The 19,396-nt window shown below is 36.0% G+C and overlaps 1 long non-coding RNA gene across 4 annotated transcripts in view; it reads right to left on the reverse strand.

Annotated features, from left to right (window-relative positions):
- Window positions 1–329: 329 nt before the first annotated feature.
- Window positions 330–19,396, reverse strand: part of LOC122233042 — a 37,282-nt gene continuing 18,215 nt past the window's right edge. For 2 of the 4 annotated variants that reach the window (XR_006210475.1, XR_006210474.1), the window contains exons 3-4: window positions 2,093–2,203; window positions 333–829 (exon numbers count right to left, since the gene is read on the reverse strand). This is a non-coding gene — a long non-coding RNA (uncharacterized LOC122233042). Of the gene's footprint in view, window positions 830–2,092; window positions 2,204–19,396 lie in introns of all 4 variants that reach the window. The other 2 variants (XR_006210476.1, XR_006210477.1) reach the window with 2 other exon arrangements.

Genomic DNA, 19,396 nt, shown 5'->3' on the forward strand with positions numbered 1-19,396 from the left:
TATGCAGTTATAAAAAGGACATTATAAGAAAAATAGAGAGTAAAGGTCAAAAAGTATTCAGAGAGAGTGAACAGAGTTTTTCAGAATTATAGAATGAGAAAATTTGATGCTATTCTACTCTGTCCAAGGGGTTATATTGATAGAATTTTATCTATATTATCTTAGCAGGAGTAAACATCCCATTAAACAATATGTGTTATTTTTTCCCCTATTAGCCATATTGTGATTTTTATTAGGTAACATATGTATAACATATTCAGGATAAATTTGAGAATAAAAGATAAATGAACTGAATGTGGCTATTTGTGGAACATAATCAAGAGCTTGCTGAATCTGAAAAGATAAACAGTATACTCCTAATATCTAGAAGAGCTACATATCTCATATACCAAACATTGTCTCTCATAAATTGGCTTAGGTGTGAAGGGTAGCTGGAAAGTTAAATTATAAAGCTGAACAGAATTCCAAATGCCACTGTTGATGCCACCAAATTAACACCAGATTCAATGTCTCCAAAGAGTTGTAATTCACTTCAATGCATTTAATTGCTGTCTTTTATCCATTATGGGTCACATCTAGTATACATGCCTTCATAAAAGAGGAAGGCTGCACCTTAATTTTACTAAAGCAGCAGCAGAATGGCACACTCATTGTCTACAAACTACAGCAGAGATTTCAATTATCATATGAATTGGGATCCAGGTACACTACAAAATAGGGCGAACCAAATCTCTTTCAAAACTGAGTACACACAGTTCTTCATTTCTCTGTCACCTTGGAGAATATCTGCAAAGTGCACACGTTATCTTGCAAAGGGGCACAGCAGCATCTGTGGGTTGAGAAAGAAGGAAACTGACATCAAGAGGTATTAGAATGAGTTTGTCAGCAGTTAAATTTTGGATGCAACCTATGTGCAGCCTGTTTTGATAAATGTCATGTTAAGGATGTGAGCCAAATGCTATGATGGACATCTGTTTCTTTAAGGGTAGTCTAAAATGCCACCTTTGAAAAACGAGCATTATGTTCCTGTGGTTGAAAAGCAAATACTTTAATAAAGAATTATACTTAGAGCAAATACAGCAGTTAAGGGAGGATAATGGACTCAACTAATATGAAAACACTTGCTACTCACACCCAGAAAGGCTGGGTAATACATATAACTTTAAAACAGATGAATAGCTGAGCTCAAAAGAAAAATGGGGGGTGGGGAGGAGGAGAGGCCACTAATTGCCAGAAAAGACAAGGAACTGAAAATAAAAGCAGGAACTGCAGAGCTGAAATGGTAGCATCCCAGTGCTTGGGGCCTGGCTATTAATGTCTCTGTGGGGCCAGGAACAGCTTTGGGTCCAGCCAGGTGAGAAGTTGAAACATCACTCTACCATGATTGAAAAGCAAGGTAATAGGGGATTTTAAAGACAGGCTGGTTACATTCTGATGGATACCATGTATATCCAGCGGCTTTTGTGTACAAAGAATTTGAGAGGAAATCACATGAAAATGTCCCTTGAAAGATTAAACAGGAGTTCTATAAGAAAATTAATGGAAGAAGACATTCCCAGGTGAGGAAAATTCTACTCACAAGCAAAGAGACATCAATCAATTTGCCAAAAGGAAAACTCTTAAGATGAAGGCTCTCTAAAGCACTGATGGTTCTGACATCCTGCAGAACGATAATTTAAGGCTGGAAGTGTGGGTCTATAATGGTACATGAGAGCGATGAGGCTTCCGTTCTTTCCACTCCACCAACTTGAATACTTAACAATTCCTTATCATTTCAAACACACAGAACACTGCTATTTAGGGGATTAATTTATGTTTACTCCCCCAAATTTCTTTTGCTCGTGTTTACTATGTGCTGCTACTTTACATATATTATAACATTTTTCTCCTTATGTGAGACCTTTGATAGAGAGCATGTTGTTATCCTATTTCAGAGACGAGTAAACTGCAGCTCAATTTACAAGATGGTTTCTTGTTGTTTTCAGGTCTCTGCTGATATCCAATGGATATGACAATTTTACAAAGTGATTATTCCTTCTGATACATGGCAAAATATTTTATTGATGTCATATTAAGTCTGAAACATTCCTACCTCTCTAAGCTGAGACAAGTCTCCCGTGAACAGTATGACTTTACAAGAAGGCAAAATATACATCTATTTAGAACTTCCGTAGAGCCACATGCTGCAATCACCAAATTCTGCCTTGGGTGGGGGGTGGGGGTGGGGTGGGGTGGGGGCGCAGGAAACACATGTGGAGAAGAAACAGAATTAATTAACATTTTTGCCTAGTACAGGTGATTATTACTAGCCTTTGAATAAACAAAGTCATTTAACCATTAGTAATTCAGACTTACTGTTTTAATCTCATTCTTCACATTCAAGACTGCCTTCCACAACAATCACGATACCACTTTAACAAATATTTCCAGGTATTCACAAAAAAGAGCCTATTTGTTCTTCAACAGATTGGGTACTAGAGTGGCAAGTTAACACCCACCATGTTATTTTTCTCCTGCTCTAATTTGTTTCTTTTTCTACTTCACTGACTATATTTCTTTCTAATAGGAATAATAACTAATATATATTTAGAACTGTCACATAAACACTCATATTTCCACTTTCAGATAAGTGTACTGAGGCACAAAATACTTAAGTGTCATGGTCAAGGCCACTGATCCATTAAGAAAAATACTAAGTTTTTAAAGGCTTTCTCACTCCAGATGGCACTATGAAACCTAAGTTTTGTGGAAGTCATAACAATGTAACCATTTGCTGTTGCTTCAGCATTACCTGATTTAGAAAGAAACTAAAACTACAGCATATTTAAACTGTACAAAATGACAATTTGATATATGTACACATTGTGAAAGGATTTCCACCATGGGGCACCTGGGTAGATCAGTCATTTAAGCATCTGACTTCAGTTCAGGTCATGATCTCGCAGTTTGTGGGTTAGAGCCCCAAGTCAGGCTCTGTGCTAACAGCTCAAAGCTTGGAGCCTGCTTCAGATTCTGTGTCTCCCTCTCTGCCCTTCCCCTGCTCCCACTCTGTCTCTCTGTCTCTCTCTCAAAAATAAACATTAAAAAAATGAACACATACCTCACCTCATATATTTCCTTTTTCCTTTTTTTTGGTGAGAACACTTAAGTTCTTTTCTCTTAGCAAATTTCAATTATACAATGAAGTATTATAAACTATAGTCACCATCTTATATAGATTATAGCTCCATTCCAGCCCTTGGCCACCATCATTCTCTTCTCCATTTCTTTGAGTTTGACTTAAAAACTCATATAAGGGATTCCATGAAGTGTTAGTTTTCCTCTGTTGGTTCACTTCATTTAACAAAACTACTTCCAATTTTACTCACATTGTGGCACATGACAAGATTTCCTTATTTTCAAAGGTTAAATAATATTCTTCTGTGTGTGTGTGTGTGTGTGTGTGTGTGTGTGTGTGTGTGTGTGTGATAAATTTCACATTTTCTTTACCCTTTCATTCACCAGTGGATACTTAAGTGGTTTCTATACCTTGGTTTTTGTGAATAATTCTGCAATAAACACAGCAGTCCAAATATCTCTTTGATATCCTGTTTTCATATCCTTTGGATATATACTCACAAGTGGGATTGCTGATCATATAGTAGTTCTATTTTTAGTATCTTAAGGAACCTCCATACTCTTTTCCATAATGGCTGTACCAGTTTACATTTCCACCAAGAGTGTACAAGTGCTCCCTTTCATCCACATTCTTGCCAGTATTTGTTACCTCTTGTTTTTTGATAATAAACATCTCAATGGGTATGAGGTGATATCTTATTGTGGTTTTGATTAGCATTTCCTTTGTGATTAGTTATGTTGAGAATATTTTCATGTACCTATTGGCCATTTGTATGGCTTCTTTGGAAAAATGTTCATTCAGGTCCTTTGCCCATTTTTAAAAATTGGGTTATCTGGACTTTTTTTGCTAGTGAGTTGTATGAGCCCTTGCACATTTTGGATATGAATCCCTTTTTGAATGTGTGGTTTGGACACATTTTCATCCATTCCATAGGTTGCCTTTTCATTTTGTTGATGATTTCCTTTGCTGTGCAGAAGCGTTTTAGTTTAGTGTAGTCCCACTTGTTTATTTTTTGCTCTTATTGTCTGAGCTTCTGATTTCTTATCTCAAAAAATCATTGCCAAGACCAATGTCATAGAGCTTCCTCCTTATGTTTTCTTGTAGGAGTTTTATAATTTCATGGAATTTAAGCCCTTTAAGCCATTTTGAGTTGATTTTTATGTATGGAGTTAAGACAGGGGTCCAGTTTCATTTTTTCACATGTGAGTATCCAGTTTTCCCAGCATCATTTATTGAAGAGACTATATTTTTTTAATATTCTTGGCTCTCTTATAAAATATTAGTCAATAGTATAGGTGTGGGCTTATTTCTGGGATCTCTATTCTGTTCCATTGGTCTATATGTCTTTTTTTTCTCCAGCACCATGCTGTTTTGATTACCATAGCCCTGTAGTATATTTTGAAATCAGGTAGTATGATGCCTCAAGTTAATAGAATGTTGATCTACCTATGACATAACTATAATAAGATTAAATTTTTATCAAATGCTTTCTATGGATCAGCTACTATGTAAAACCCTGTGTGTGTTGTGCTTTATAGTACTTTCAAGAGCTCTAGGATATAAATCAATTTTATCCCACTTTTAGAAATGAAAAACCTAACTTCAGCTAAAAATTTAAGAACGTGAATTCAAACCCAATTCTGTGTGTTTCTTTTAACCTTTGTCAGAATTAATATAAAATCATAACATGTTTAGCATTAAACACAATTTTAAAGTGTAATTTCAGTCATGTCTGGCAATAACTTCCATTCTCTCTAGATTATTTGTAAAGTTTTATTCATAATTGGTGACCTTTACATCACTTTGTGATTTATTTTCCAGTTGATACCCTAATAATTCATGGCAGTCAGTACAGGGTCTGGTTTATAGTAAATCTCAAATAGAGTAAGGAAATAAGATTGAGAACCTCTTACAATTATTATAACAGTTTTTACACATCTAAGGAGATGGTAAAAAGGACTATTTGTCCTACTGGTGTCACCACCTACTGTATGCTGGTGCTCTGTCAGTTACAAGAAGAAACAGTCACTGCCCTCATTGTGCTTCATTCTAGAGCTCCATTGTCCGTGATGACAGCCAGTGGCTACATGTGGCTGTTGAGAACTTGAAAAGTAGCTAGTCCAAAATTGAGATGTGCTTTAAGAGTAAAATATACATTGGATTTCAAAGATTTCGTTAAAAAACAGAATTCTAAATATCCCAATAATTTATTATGTTAATTACATACTAAAATAATATTTTAGTTATATTGAATTAAGTACCTCTATCATTAAGATTAGGTTTTATGATTAAAATTAATTGTGCTTATTTCTTTTTTGTTTTTTTAAGACATGGATACTAGAAAATGTAAAATTTCATATATGGCTTGCATTTAATTTCTATTAGACAATGCTGTTCTAGAGGACAGGAGGGACACATTAGTAGATGATTATAATAGAGGTTAAAATTTATATGATAAATTTTTGCAAGGATCATATGGAAACACAAAAGAAGGACTTCCAAATCACAAAAGATAATTCACTAAAACTCCCATTAGAATTGACATTGTTTTCTTATCTACTTGCATTTTTTTGTAATTTCCATTTGTTCCTAATGCATTTGTTCTCAGGTTAATGGATACTATGGTTTCCTTCTACAGAAATTTTGTATAAAATATCTTGAGTGTTTTGAGTGTTTGTCTGCCTTGTCCTATTTTGTCTGCCCAGACAAAATAGGAAGGTGTTAAGATAGGATAAGCCTCATGGGCCTTAGTGGGAACAAACAGAATGTCTAGCTAGATCAAGAACATTTTGGAGTGTACTCCCTAATTGTTTAGCTTTCTCTTAAATTTTTTACTACTTTCTGTGTCTCACTATCAAATTGTTTTCCACCAGTTTTTTCCCCAAAACTCTTCTGGTTAAGTATAAATAAATACGTAAAATTCAAGAAATCATAAGACTACAGCTGATAAATTCTCACAAGGGAAAGGTACCTCTGTATTTAAGCACCTAGATCAAGAAATAGAAAATATCTAGTGTCTTAGAGGCTCCCATAAGCCCCTTTCTAATCTCTATACCACCAAATGTAGATAACCATGTTGACTTTTAACCCCAGAGATTGGTTTACCTGTTAAAACTCTATATTTATGAAACCATGCGACTGCCTTGTGTTGACAGTGCTCCAGCATTGGATACCAACTATACTTCTGTTTAAATGGAAGTGGACAACTCAATATCACTCCATGTACAAGAAAGAAAGTGCAGTAAAAAAAAAAGAAAGAACAAAGATACTGAAGGAAACAAAGATAATTCAGGGGGGAGAAAACAACTTAAAAAAGTCTTACTCAGGGTGTCTGGATAGCTCAGTCAGTTAAGCATGCTACTCTTGATTTCAGCTCAGGTCATGATCTCATAGGTTCGTAAGTTTGATCCCCTTGTTGGGCTCTGCACTGACAATGTGGAGTCTGCTTGGGATTCTTTGCCTCCCTCTCTCTCTGCCCCTCCCCCGCTAGCCTTTGCTTTCTCTTTCTCTTTCACTCTCTCTCTCTCTTTCTCTCTCTCTCTCAAAATAAATAAACATTAAAAAAAGCCTTACTCATTTACTATTTTCAATTTATATGTGTCTGGGGATATGAACACATAAATTACAATTGACCCTTAAACAACTTGGGGGTTAGGGTACTGACCCCCCACCCCCCCTACAGTAAAATTCCACATATAACTTTTGACTCTCCCCAAACTTAACTACTAATAGCCTACTGTTGACTGGAGCCTTATTGATCATATAAACAGTAACACTTATTTTCTATGTTGTATGTATTATATAATGATTTCTCACAATTAAGTAAGCTAGAGAAAAGAAAATGTTAAAATCATAAGGAAGAGATAATATACTTACAGTACTGTACTGTAAAAAAACCCGTGTATAAGTGGATCAGTTCAAACCCATGTTGTTAGTATATACAATACTAACCTTAATGAAATTCTAAGTATTACATACAAATATATTTGGATGAAATTATGAAACAAGAAGAATGACATAACATTGACATAATCATAGAATAATAAAATCTTAGAGATTGACAACAAAAATTGCAGACATAAGACATTTACTAGAACTAGAAAATAAATTTGAGAAAATATTCTAGCATGAAACAGAAAGACAAAGAAACAGATAATGTTAGGTAAAGGATAATAGACGTAATAATCCAATATCCTGCTAACAGGATTTCCATAAGAAGAGAACAAGGAAAATGGAGGCAAGGAAGTTATCAAAGAAATAATCAAAGAAAAATTTCCCAGAAAAGAAGGACATGAGTCTTGAGGTTGAAAAGATCCATCAAGTATCCAGTGCAATAAATGAATAAAGATCTGCACATAGCTTTGAGTTTTAAAAACTTTAGAATATGAAAGATAAAGAGACAATCCTAAATGTATACAGAGAGAAATGACAACCTACTTATAAAAGGATGAGAAAGAGTGGCTTCCACCCGGCATCAGCAGAACTAGAAGCATGTGGACAAGATAGTGATGCCTAAAAGTTCTGAAGAAAGGCTATTTTCCACCCAGAGGTCTGTATTCAACTAAGGACACTTTCAGGTATGCAAGGAATTATCAACTTTACCTCTCATTTGTGTTTTGCAGACAGTGATTTGATGACATATTTCAACAAAATAAGGGAGTAAATCCATACCTTGGAAATGAAATAATCCAGGAAAGAGTAAATTTATTCCAAAAGGACAAAGAAAAGAAGTCTCATAGTCATGGTTTTGTACCAGATCTACAGGGCAAACAATCCAAGTCATGGCAAAGCGATGAATAGTTCTGTGAAAAATAAAAGAAAGACTAAACACCTCCTGATGTAATAGAAAGCAAAACTAAAAATTGAAAGTAATTGAGAATAGTATAAGGTCAAATAATATAAGAATGAAAGAAAGCCATCGTTCAAATATTAAGCAAATAATTAAAGTGTGATATGATTTCAAGCAATTGTTAGAGAATAAGAAATAGTAATACTTTTGACCCAATACTAGAAACAGTCTCGTTTATATAGTACAGAGGTCAAGATATTGGTTTGGAAGAGGAGGAAAGTAATGTTACCACATGGATTCCACAGTTTGAATTTACCTATCCACAAAATTTAAAAAGTAACTCATGTAATGGCTTTTAACTTTAGAATCAACCTATAGACAAAACCTAGAAGCCCAGGAACTGGTTGCAGAACAGAACGTAAATATTAATGGACAACATAAAAGTAAGAGTGAGACTGACCTAAGTTGAGAAGTGAATAGTCGGAAAAGGTTGGGGTTGGATGAAAGTGAAAGAAAGGCAGGGTGCTAATACCTTCCAATTAGAAAGTGAGAAATCAAGAGAAACTGATGAAAATTGATGGAAACAATTACACAGATCATCAATAAGAGAATTACATTATAATATTAATATCTAACAGAGAGCAGTAAGGTGGATGAGTGTAGGGTAATTGACCTAAATGCTCATCATTCATACTGAAGAGGCAATTGAATTCTGTAACTCTAGTGGATAAGCTGAAAAGAAGTTTATTAAAAAGAACACTAGGAAACTCACATAATTTGGGGGAGGGTGAAATAACCAGGTTTGGAATTAAGCTTCCAGGAGCAATGTCTAAGACCACAAAGCAAAAATAGTCTTAATGAAGAAATTTGTCACTATGGCTGCCCCACTGAATGCTAAAGAAAATCAGAATTACTGATTCCTCAAAGCTTGCTACACCAACCCTCTCAGCAAAGAAATATGGATTGAAGCCCTTTTCCTCAAGTCACTTACATCCAAATCACTTTCTCAGACTGTTCAGTCTGACTGGATGGAATGAAGTCACATACCATTCCTGTAGCAAAACCTCTATATGGAAAGAGACTAGGGAACTGAGTTTTAATCTTGGGGAGGTAAGATCCATATAATTGGAAAATTCATATGAAGGTTCTTCATGACCAGAACATTGGACAAAAGTGACATATATTGTCAAAGTTGATTTTAAAAAGGAGCAAAAACATTATCCACAGCTTTGAGATGAGCACCAAGAGAACTAAAAAGCAGGAATAATTTAAAGAGTTGCATCCAGGGCAGTGTAACAGAGGGTAGATAAAGAAAGGTAACAGGGACTTCTTCTAAGAAGCTCTTCTATTTCATTTGTCATCACCATCAGAATTGGCTGATACAATTAAAAATTGAAAATAAAAGAGTGACAATGAGGAGACGTGCTAAGGTGAACCAGTAAATGATGAAGTAAGAAATTAAACAAAGACCATGGGGTGCCTGGGTGGCTTAGTCAGTTAAGCGTCCGACTTCAGCTTAGGTCATGATCTCATGGCTTGTGAGTTTGAGCCCCACGTCGGGCTCTGTGCTGACAGCTTAGAGCCTGGAGCCTCTTCAGATTCTGTGTCTTTCTCTCTCTCTCTGCCCCTCCCCTGCTCACACTCTGTCTCTGTCTCTCAAAAATAAATAAACATTTAAAAAAAAGAAATTAAACAAAGATCTTTCTTAAAGCAAAATACTACAGTTTAACTTCATGTGACAGAGAAGGTGGAGTTTAAGCAGAAAGATCTTCAACACTAAAGGGTTCCTTTATTTTAGAGAATATTGAGGAAGCTTTATGTTTGTGTGGGAGGAGAAGGAAGAAACAGTGATGCCAGGGATTGGAGTTGAGAATTAGAAAAAAGGCCAGGGGTACCTGGGTGACTCAGTCAGTTGAACTTCTGACTTAAGCTTAGGTCATGAGCTCATGGTTCTTGAGTTTGAGCCCTGCATCAGGTTGTCAGAGCAGAGCCCACTTTGGATCCTCTGTCTCTCTCTGCCTCTCCCCTGATCACACTCTCTCTTTCAAAAATGAATATTTATTTAAAAAAAAGAGCAAAAGGCCAGACATTCTGAATTAAAAAAACAAAAAAACGTCAACCAGGATAAGTAAGTAGAATTCTGAGGAAATCATCAGTTGAGGCATGTGCCGAGCAACATTATAAAGGAGTTTCCAAAGCTACAATCACTGTTTCTTCTTGCTAGAATTTCTATATGTTCAGAATAGCAGTTCTTTGAGTCATGACATACATTCTGTTTGGTTGGGCATATTTTCTGATTGGTCAAAGTTCAAGCTATACTGGTAGTTAAATATTTTGGATTCCACATTGCTATGTTTTGCACTATCTTTTAAATAGCATAATCATTCTTTTATTTTTATTATTATTGCTGTAAATCTTTAGCGTATGGTAAAATGAATTTTCACGTTTTTACCTGACTAGATATATCAACCACATAAACAACATTCAAATGAATACTTTGAATGTTTCCAGTATCTTAGAAGTATTCTCAAGCTCTTTCCAATCTGTATCCTTCAAGGAATCACTATTCTGTCTGTTATAACCATAGATTTGTTTTCAGGTTGTTGAATTCTGTGTGAATGCAGTCATATGCCACAGAATGTTTTGTGTCTGACTGCTTTCATTCAATATTATGTCTATGAGATTATTTCATGTTATTTTATCAGTAGTTCATTCTTTTTCTTGTCTGAATACACCCTAATTGATTTATCTATTTTATTGCTAATGGAAGTTTGTATGGTTTCTGGTTTGGAGCTATTATGAACATTCTTGTACATGTATTCTTGCATTGGATATTTACCCAGGAGTGGAACTGCTGTGTCACAGGGTATATATATGTTGAGCTCTAGTAGTAACATGCACATAGATTTTGTCACTGTCTTCTTCAAAACAATATACCCCTTTCTCTTTATACCATATAAATTCATATCAAATTAATAAACTTTCTTATGTTATCATCCATATATAACTTTCTTTTCTACATTTGACTCTCTCCCTTCCCTTCTCCCTCTTTTTCTCTCCTCTCTACCCTTTTGCTTCTATTTTCTGTAATGCCCATTTCCTTCTTGCTATGAAAAAGTGACAAATTACCATTTTCTGTCTTTTACCCTACTTTTGCAATGGAGCAAGGTTTTCAGTTATTTTCTACCAGAAATTGATTGAACTGATTGAACAAATGGGTTAATGTCTGGCTAGAGCCTATCCTAATTTGTAAATTTACAATAAATCTAGAGTACTAGTGTATTGCCAACATTAGCCCTCAATGATAAAGAGAGTCTTAAAGGCACAAATTCAAGATGCAGAATTTATTTAGGTAATATTTTTCTATTTAAATGTTGAGAAACTGTAAGCATTGGGTTAAGATATTGGAAAAAATGTGTGTTGTAGAATATTAACATATGGTAAATATTATTTGTTAAATATCAATAATTCATTAGATTAAAAATTGGACATAAATCCTTACATAATTACATTTAGACTTTTTTTTATTATTAAAAAGCTAATATTAAAACTCTTTCCTCCCCTAACGTCAGGAACAAGACAGGGATGTCCACTCTCGCCACTGTTATTCAACATAGTATTGGAAGTCTTAGCCTCTGCAATCAGACAACACATGGAAATAAAAGGCATCCAAATCAGCCAGGAGGAAGTCAAAATTTCAATCTTCACAGACGACATGATACTCTACATGGAAAACCCAAAAGATTCCACCAAAAACTGCTAGAACTGATCCATGAATTCAGCAAAGTTGCAGTATATAAAACCAATGCACAGAAATCGGTTGCGTTCCTATATACCAATAATGAAGCAACAGAAGGAGAAATCAAGGAATGAATCCAATTTACAACTGCACCAAAACCCATAAAATACCTAGGAATAAATTTGACCAAAGAGGTGAAAAATCTATACGCTGAAAACTATAAAAACCTTATGAAAGAAATTGAAGAAGACACAAAAAAATGGAAAAAGATTCCATGCTCCTGGATAGGAAGAACAAATATCGTTAAAATGTACCCAAAGCAATCTACATATTCAATGCAATCCCTATCAAAATAACACCAGCATTCTTCACGGAGCTAGAACAAACAATCCTAAAATTTGTATGGAACCAGAAAAGACCCCGAATAGCCAAAGGATTCTTGAAAAAGAAAACCAAAGCTAGAGGCATCACAATCCCAGACTTCAAGTTGTACTACAAAGCTGTAATCATCAAGACAGTATGGTACTGGCACAAGAACTGACACTCAGATCAATGTAACATAATAGAGAACCCAGAAATGGACCCACAAATGTATGGCCAACTAATCTTTGACAAAGCAGGAGAGAATATCCAATGGAGTAAAGACAGTCTCTTCAGCAAATGGTGCTAGGAAAAGTGGGCAGTGACATGCAAAAAAATGAACCTGGACTACTTTCTTACACAAAAATAAACTCGAAATGGATGAAAGACCTCAATGTAAGACAGGAAGCCATCAAAATCCTCGAGGAGAAAGCAGGCAAAAACCTCTTTGACCTCAGCTGCAGCAACTTCTTACTCAACATGTCTCCAGAGACAAGGGAAACAAAACCAAAAATGAACTATTGGGACCTCATTAAAATAAAAAGCTTGTTGGGCGCCTGGGTGGCGCAGTCGGTTAAGCGTCCGACTTCAGCCAGGTCATGATCTCGCGGTCCGTGAGTTCGAGCCCCGCGTCAGGCTCTGGGCTGATGGCTCGGAGCCTGGAGCCTGTTTCCGATTCTGTGTCTCCCTCTCTCTCTGCCCCTCCCCCGTTCATGCTCTGTCTCTCTCTGTCCCAAAAAAAAAATAAATTAAAAAAAAAAAACGTTGAAAAAAAAAATAAAAAGCTTCTGCACAGCGAAGAAAACAGTCAGAAAAACTAAAAGGCAACCAACAGAATGGGAGAATATTGTTGCAAATGACATATCAGATAAAGGGTTAGTATCCAAGATCTATACAGAACTTATCAAACTCAACACCAAAAACCAAACAATCCAGTGAAGAAATGGGCAAAAGACATGAATAGATACTTCTCCAAAGAAGACATCCAGATGGTGAACAGACACATGAAAAAATGCTCAACATCACTCAGCATCAGGGAAATACAAATCAAAACCACAATGAGATACCACCTCATACCTGTCAGAATGGCTAGCACTAACAACTCAGGCAATAACAGATGTTGGCGAAGATGCGGAGAAAGGATCTCTTTTGCACTGCTGGTGGGAATGCAAACTGGTGTAGCTACTCTGGAAAACAGGATGAAGGTTCCTCAAAAAACTAAAAATAGAACTACCCTACGACCCAGCAATTGCACTACTAGGTATTTACCCAAGGGATACAGGTATACTGTTTGAAGGGGCACATGCACCCCAATGTTTATAGCAGCCCTATCAACCTTAGCCAAAGTATGGAAAGAGCCCAAATGTCCACCAATGGATGAATGGATAAGGAACATGTGGTGTATACACACACACACACACACACACACACACACACACACACACACACAATGAAGTATTACTCGGCGATCAAAAAGAGTGAAATCTTGCCATTTGCTTATGTGGATAGAACTAGAGGGTATTATGCTAAGCAAAACTGGCCAGTCAGAGAAAGACAAATATGATATGACTTCACTCATATGGGGACTTTAAGATACAAAACAGATGAACATAAGTGAGGGGAAGGAAAAATAATATAAAACCAGAGAGGGGGACAAAACATTAGAGACTCTTAAATATAGAGAACAAACAGAGAGTTGTGGGAGGGGTTGTGGGAGGGAGTACGGGCGAAATGGGTAAGGGCATTAAGGAATGTACTCCTGAAATCATTGTTGCACTATATGCTAACTAACTTGAATGTAAATTAAAAAATAAATAATTTTTAAAAAACTAAAAAAAAAGCCTTTCCTAAGTAATTTGTAATTATTATTTTATATATATAATAGGAGTGATGAGGAGGAGAAAGCCTGGAACCATGTTCCAGAGCTGCCAAGACTTGGTGAAACTGGGAGGTAGAGCCATGGGATGAAAGAATAAGTAACATTATTTCATGCCTTCCAGTTTTTCTAAGGTGATATAGGGTTGGAGACAGTCTGTAAAAGTCAGAAGACACAGAAAGTTTGGGAATCTGTTCTGCATGTTCCCAATGGTACTGAGTATAAAGATAAGTTGTCAATATATATCTGAGAGTACTGCCCTGGGAACGATTTGGAGGGAACTATTCACAGTGCTACATAGTAAATCCTGGGCATCTTTTATGATGAGAGATCTCATTTCAGCTCTGGTACAAGCTGGAAGTGACTCTTCCTGAGCCATTGTCTTGTTACAACCGTGTGCAAGAAAAAGGTCTGGAATAGTAGAAAGACCAGTAGTTGGAATAAGGGCTGATGGTTTCTGCCAAATGTACTGGAGGAAAGCAATTCTCTTTCAAAATCAATTAATAAGTACTCAGAATTACACAAAAACAAATAAGAAAATACTACTCTAAGTAAGTACATAGAAAAAGGACTAAGAACTCATTTTTATGGGCTTAGAAACAATGCAGATGATATTGAGCAAAATAAGTTATTCTAGTTACTCATATAATGTATTAAAATGCAAAACAAATAATGACTGAAAGCACTTCTTTTATTTTGCATTCATATCAACTGCATTGGTAATTGTTATTTTAGACTCGTTTGTTTTGCTTTTATGTTGGGATTTGGATTAAATCTTCTTATAAACAATGTTTATATTATTCTTCTTGCAATTAAAATATGTAAAAATTAAGACTTTCATATAATTGTTTTATAACAATTTGGCTTTCTTCTTTTGGTAATGTGTAATGAAGAATGAACAGTGTTTACCAACTCCAGTAACTATACAATTGGTTCAAAAGTTCCCTCTGCTTGGCTAATTGCTATCAACTTTTTAGAGTTAATGCTAAATTTAAATTCCCTAATATCAGAGTCTATCACTAGATTTATATTTGAAATATTAAATAACTGGAGATGATAAATATGAAAGTCATTTTCTTAATGGCTAAAATCATTAATATACCTTTTCAAACAAGATTCATATTATTTATTTAAAAAAATCCATACTCTCTATATACTATAGTCCAATAATACAATTCTTAACAAACCTCACTTTATTAACAAATCATATGAAAAAAGCAATTGTTTCAGTGAAAGAAAAGGTTAGGACTAGAAGGTTTCAAGTTCACAATTGCCAGTGGCTGCAAAGTAATACTAGTGAGTAGTGCAAATTTGATTTCCTAATTATTTAATGAATGTTACAGTGATTCAAGTCATGAAAACATCCAGGAAAAATTCCTATACTTAAAGGAGCATCTGGTTACTCTTTCTCCTCATTCCTTTGTACTCCCATTCCTTTGAGAGGTAACTAACGCAGCCTACCCTGCCCTCTATAAAGACCAGAATATACTCAGTATATTGGCAACATTCTAGATATTATATACATAGAAAAGATTTCATTTTCTTGCCTCTCTGAGCTGAAACATAACTGAAAATAATAACAGTGGATAATAAGATAATAAAAAGAAAAATAATAAGAACAGTGGAGTTGGCTTGAGCTTTACTTCAATCCATATTAGAATCCAGTTCTGTCTAGCTTTGTCTGATAGGGCCAGTCCACCAGGAGACTATTTGCATGGGGAATGAGCTGTTGCTAGGGTATTGGTTTCAATTATAATGAATAACATGTAATTTATTCATGCAATGGAATATAATTCCAGTTAAAATAAATGACAAATATCAATATGGATACCCTCCCCATCCTGCCAAATCCAAAACTGAACATTATTTTGGGTTCCTGGACACAGTTCTAACGTGTGTGTGTGTGTGTGTGTGTGTGTGTGTGTGTGTGTGTGTGTGTTGGGGGTGGTGGAGTTCCCCATGTACCACCAAGCAATATACTTGGCATACCAGCCAGGCGTTCTACAATTTAACTCAATTCTGACACCAGCTACCTAGAGATAGTGTCAGATCCCACAGGTTGAGGGCTTAGTCCCATAAGATCGCCTTTCACCTCAGATGCCAATCAGAAGGGCATGCTTTTACCTATGTTTCTGACTGACTGGCTGTAAATCCCAAGTTCCCATAATATCCTCCTTGGGTTTGATGAAGTTGCTAGAGCACCTTATAGAACTCAGGAAACTTATTTACTCACTAGATTACTGATTTATTACAAATGTTATTAAAGTATATAAATCAACAGCTAGATGAAAAGATACATAAAAGCAAGGCATATGGGAAGGGGCACTGGGCTTCCATGCCCTCTTGAAATTCACCATTCTCCCTGCATTTCCGCAAGTCCACCAACCTGGAAGCTCTCCTAACTACCATTTTGGGATTTTATGGAGCCTTCATTACTGTGAAAATTAATAAAGGGGAACCCCACTAAAATGGAATTGGGAGGGCAGAGGGAGCCGTCACTCCCTACCACTCATCATCAATTGCAAATCCAACAGGCAGAGAGGCCCCCTGCAAGTTGATACTGCTTTACTATCTCAGCAGCAGGAAAGGTTTCTTCTTCCCTTCTACCCCCAGAGCCAATGAGAGATAGTCACAACTCAGCCAATGAGAAGCCACTATACTTCAATCTCCCAGTTTATTTTAATAGACATTTTGTTTATAACAATCTCTTCCAATTCCCCCTTTCCTCTATAAAAGGGTATTCCTCTCCTTTGTTCTCCAGACTTGCTCATGGCTTCACCATAGCTTGCTTGTCCCCAATTGCAATTTTCTGCTGTTCCATAATAAAGCCATTTAATACAACTAGCAGTTTTATTTTTAAGTTTGACATTACATAGCCATGAATGATTAAATCATTGGCCATTGGCAATTGATTCAACCTCCAGCTCGTCCCTAGAGGTTAGGAGGATGGTACTGGAAGTTCCAAGCCTCTATATAGTTGGCTTCCCTGGCAAGCAGCCCCCATCCTCCGGTGGAGTCCAAAAGTCACTTCATTAATAAAACAAAAGACACATTTGTGGCTCTCACCAATTAGGAAATTCCAAGGGTTTTAGGAGCTCTATGCCAGAAACAAGGAAAAAAACTAAATATATATTTCTTATTATAAATCACAATATCACAAACATTAAAATGTTACAAAAGGACAAAGGGGAAGTATGATGCATACCACTTGCTTAAAAATTTAAACCATATAAAATATTACATGTTATTTATTAATTTTTCTAAGCAACAATATATATCATTTCTATATTATAAATCATGGCCTAGAAAGATACACATTCATTTCTAGAAAGTGGTTTCCTCTGAGCACAAATGCAAGATTGGATGGGTGAAGAAGACATCAGTGTATCTGTAGTTATCCTATATATTTAAAAAAAATCCTAGCAAAAAATCAGTCTTTTAAAGTCACAAGTTTTGGGGTGTCTGAGTGGCTCAGTTGGTTAAGTATCTGACTCTTGATTTCAGCTCAGGTCATGATTTCACGGTTCTTGAGATTTCACCCACGTTGGGCTCTGTGCTGACAGCATGGAGTCTGCTTGGGATTCTCTTTTTCCCTCCCTCTTTCTCTCTCAAAATAAACAAAAATAGGGATGCCTGGGTGGCTCAATTGGTTAAGCGTCTGACTTCAGCTCAGATCATGATCTTGCAGTTTGGGGGTTCAAGCCCCGCATAGAGCTCTGTGCTGACAGCTCAGGACCTTGAGCCTGCTTCAGATTCTGTCTCCCTCTCTCTGCCCCTCCCACTCACACTCTCTCTCTCTCTCTCTCTCTCTCTCTCTCTCTCTCTCAAAAATAGATGAACATTAAAAAACTAAAAATAAACATTTTTTTAATCTTTACTTATTTTTGAGAGAGAGAGAGAGACAGAGTGCAAGTTGGGGGAGGAACAGAGAGAGACACACAGAATCTCAAGCAGGTTCCAGGCTCTGAACTGTCAGCACAGAGCCCAATGTGGGGCTCCAACTCATGAACTGCAACATCATGACCTGAGCCAAAGTCAGCCACTTACTTAACTGACTGAGCCAGTCAGGAGCCCCAACATTTTTAAATTTAAAAAATTACATGTTTTAAAGCAGAATATTTCCTCAATGAATCCTAATGGTAGTAATTATGTAGGCCTCTAAATGGTCATGCTAAGGACAGTAAATAGGGTCATTTGGCTGTTTGGCACACCAGCTTACATAAAGGTCTAAAGGCAAAGTAAATGTAATTATAATGGAAACCTAAAACACGGGAACCAAAATGTTCTTAACTTTTCTCAACAACCTTGAAAAACACAACTCATTGCTAATATGATTGAAAATTGAGGAGCAATTTAAAGTTATTGCAGAGGTGGATTAGATAAAATGCACCTGGGGTTGTTGGTGAATTTTAATGTAATTTAGAGCTGACAGAACTTTAGAACTAATGATCTAGCCCTGTGGTGATTCCTGGCACCTAGGAATTTGAAAGGTAGTAATGGGAATATGGGTGGAAGAAGAGTGATTTTCCATTTGCCTCAGAAATACATTTCTACTTTTCTTCAATTTTTGCCTGAAATCATACTAATTCTGTGTGGCAACACTGATTAACGTACGTTGATTAGAAGTTTGTCAGATTTATTTGTATTTGATTAATAAACCTTGAAAAAATGAATGAATAATTCTAAATAAATACAGTGCTTTTGGCGATAAAACTTTTCAAAATATTGATTTGCATGAAAAAATAGTAAAAAGATTCTTGGTAATAGAAAGGATGGAACAAATGTATAGTTTAGTGACTTTTTAGAAAATGAGACTCCTAAAAGATTTAATTGCTCAGGTCACATAGCTTGGGATGAAGAAACAGTCACTAGTCTACCAGTCTGGGTCACTCTACATGCTAATTTATCATTGTTTCTTTTTGAAAGGGAAGATGAGACAGGAATTTTCCAGGCTGACATAAATGCCAAGTGACTGACCAAAAATTCAGCATTTCTCAAAAGAAACAAATTAGTAGAAATGTGGTTACTGATGGTTCAGATATATGAAAGAGAACAAAATATGCCCCCAAGTATGCCTTTTTAGATATTGATTATTCTGAACTGGTGAATTTTAAGAAAAAGCAGAGACAGGTGAGATCTTGAAAGTAGAGTAGAAATAACTCTTTTGTAAGAGACGTTTATAAGGGAGATCTCCATTTGTAAGGGTGTCTCCCTTTCCAGATCAGGAAAAGAAGGATGATCCTAGATCTCTAGAAACGCTTATCAAAGGAGAAAGCAAGGACTTAAATCTTCAGACTACCACTATTTACTGTGTTTTCCTTATAACCTCCTATAACCAGCCTCTCCCCAACACCCAGTATTTTTTGTCTTTGGTGGAGGTGGTATTTAAGGTGGTGGCTTGGGCCACTTCTGAGAGTTCCTCAGTTTTCCTGGGTCTTTCCCATGCATACAGGAGGTATACATTTTATTAAACTTCTGTTTATTTTCATTCTGTTAATCTTTTTATTACAGAGC

This window comes from Panthera tigris, chromosome D4 (assembly GCF_018350195.1).
Source record: "Panthera tigris isolate Pti1 chromosome D4, P.tigris_Pti1_mat1.1, whole genome shotgun sequence".
NCBI lineage: Eukaryota > Metazoa > Chordata > Mammalia > Carnivora > Felidae > Panthera > Panthera tigris.